The sequence below is a fragment of the Marmota flaviventris genome, chromosome Y (assembly GCF_047511675.1).
Source record: "Marmota flaviventris isolate mMarFla1 chromosome Y, mMarFla1.hap1, whole genome shotgun sequence".
NCBI lineage: Eukaryota > Metazoa > Chordata > Mammalia > Rodentia > Sciuridae > Marmota > Marmota flaviventris.
The window spans coordinates 13,277,978-13,280,801 of NC_092519.1; the positions used below are offsets into that span (position 1 = coordinate 13,277,978).

Below are 2,824 nucleotides of genomic sequence, written 5' to 3' on the forward strand. Positions count from 1 at the left end.
AGGGTTGGGGTTGGGTGGGGTAGGGTAAAATCTCACAAAGTAACTAAAAATTCATGAATATATATATATGACATTCATATGTTCTTTTAATACTTATGGAATGCTATATAAGGTAACTGTGGGATGGTATTCTGAATCCAAACTCATTTTAAGGAGTACAGTCATTCCATTCTAATTCTAAAATTAAAAGCACTTATTCCACATAACGTGGGTTTCAGTGAGCCTGACAAGTAGACTTGGTTATACTTAACAGTGTCACCTTAAAGCTTCATAAAAGATTCATGGCTGATCTGAACTGCAAAAGTTCAGAACTCACAATTCCACAGATTGCTATTTATGCTAATTTCTTGCAGGAAGCTGTCTTAAAGTCACCTCAGCCTACAACAGTGTTCCTTGGTAACTTTGGCAAGTTTCCTTGCTAAAACATCTCCCTAAACCTCAGGTGTTTGGGACTTGCTGGGTTAAGCAAACAACTTCACCGGACACTAACATACATTTTACCCCTTCAAGAGGAATGGACGAATGCAGCTTTCCCCAAGACTCCTGTATTCCTGGAACAACCCCTGGAGTCTATGTAGTATGCTTGCTTCCTGTAGAGCACAATGTGTGACAGGTCAGGATAAAGTAAGTTTTTGAAAGTAGTAGTTCTCAAATTAGAGTAAGCATTAGAAATACACAGAAGGTGTGCTGAAGCAGAGATTGACCTCATGGGTCCAGGGCAAGGTCTGAGAAACTGGATTCCAAGAATGAAGCAGATATTACCTGATTGTGGACCACTGGTGTGGCAATCATCAAGACCCTGACCCCCACACACCTCAGTGGCAGGATGTCTTTCTGTGACCTTAGGAAAGGTTGCACAGGACAGTTGTCACAATCAAGTAGCTGAAGGCCAGAAAAGCCCAGTACTATCTTAAAACCTCCCACATGTTGGTTGGTGGAGAGTGCCACACTCCATTCCTGACTCTGTTCCTATACTCCCTGTTAGAGTCTGTAAACAAGTCAAAATAACACCTGGCATTTTGCCAGGGGAATGTTAGAGTCTGTAAACAAGTCTGGATGGTGCCTGGCAAAATGCCAGAGGGAGTGGTTTGAGAAGTAACAAAAACAAGCCATTAAGTGTGGAGATTCCTTATTGGTTGACTGATGTATGTAGTTTATGCTAATTAGATAAGCTGTGTGCAATGTATAAATACTGCTCCTGTCCTGCAATAAAGGGCTCCTACTCCTGCTGTATCAAGTACACAAGTTATTGGTCACCCCCGGGTTTTCTGCTGCAGCCGGACTGCGGCAACTCCCAGATGACCAGGTATAGCAACTGCAGCACTTTCTGCCCTGTACAGCTTAGCTAACCAACTGCCTCTCTAATTAAAAAATGAACCTGTTACAATTCATACATGTCTGTGTTGGGAGCACGATCAGGCAAATCTCTTGTTGCCAAGTGCTGGTTTCCACATGAACCCAAAAAACTGGCGGGAGAGGCAGAACTCTCCCCAGCCCATTATGTGATTCCTGTTAGATGTGCTCTGGATGGCTCTGGAGACAGGACAGCATCTCTGAAACAGGTCGGCCTTCATAGTAGATCTGATACACGGAGGTAAACAATGGAAACTTGTCCATGAGTCCTTTCTGTTTGAGAATGCGGTATACTTCAGCAGAAGTCTGAGGTCCTTGGAGCTTCTGCCCACTCAGCATCTCCTTCTCCAATTCTTCAATGGTCTTCCTAGTTCTGGAGAATGCCTCTGCCACCCTGCAGTCCGCCCTCCTTAGCAGGCGGTTATCAGGTCAGCCACCCCGCAGCTCTGCAGGAAAGTGGCTGTGGACACCTGGCCCTTGCAGAAGATCCTGGCGAAACCAATCATTTCCATGAGGCCAAGGCGGATGATGGCGGCTTTGGTGTTGTTTCCAAAGCGGAGGCTATGGCAGAACCCAGCTCCCAAGGCCACGATGTTCTTAAGAGCACTACAAAGTTCAACAGTCTCTGCATCTTCAACCAGTTATTCAAAAACCAGGGGTTTGCAAAAGTTTTTTGAAGAGAAGGCTCTTCTCCATGACTTTGCTGCCAATGCTGGCAATTATTTCTCCCATTCTGCAAGTTGTTTTCACAATCTTAATTTATTTTGTTGTGTAAATAATTTTTAATTTAATTCATCCCATTTAATAATCACTGGTATTATCTTATGAGATTTAGGAATCCTATTGAGAAAGTCATTGTATACAACTATGTGTTGGGATGTTTTCCAACATTTCCCTCTTCTAGCAGTTTCAAAATTTCTTCTCCAATTACAAGGTCTTTAATTCATTTAAATCTTACATTTGAATGGGGTCAGTGAAACATATGACTATATCTGTGAAGCTTTATTTTTGTGTCATCTCTACCTTTTTTATACCAGTACCATGGTATTTTTGTTTCTATATGTAAGAAATCTCTCAATTTTCTAGTGTCTTTTTAAATTGCATTTTACACTGTCCTATAATATTCCTTGTAGGGGTCTTTCAGTAATTTGGTAGACTTCCTTTCAGGCATATAATTTTTTGAGTTTTTTTAAAATGATTTTATTTTATTTTTTAAATACACAACAATAGTGGAATGCATCACAATCCTTATTACACACATAGAGTACAATTTTTCGTATTTCTGTATATAAAGTATGTACATGCCAATTTATGCCATTATACATGTACTTTTTTGCATTACAATTCTTAATACACATATGTACCACAAATTTTCATATCTCTATATATAAGGTATGTTGACACCCAATTCAAGTCTTCACACATGTACTTTGTATAATGATGACCATTACATTCCACCATCCTTGCTAAT

At 40.5% G+C, this 2,824-nt stretch overlaps 1 pseudogene; it reads right to left on the bottom strand.

Annotated features, from left to right (window-relative positions):
• Positions 1-1,512: 1,512 nt before the first annotated feature.
• Positions 1,513-2,085, bottom strand: LOC114096626 (glycerol-3-phosphate dehydrogenase 1-like protein pseudogene; annotated as a pseudogene).
• Positions 2,086-2,824: the final 739 nt, after the last annotated feature.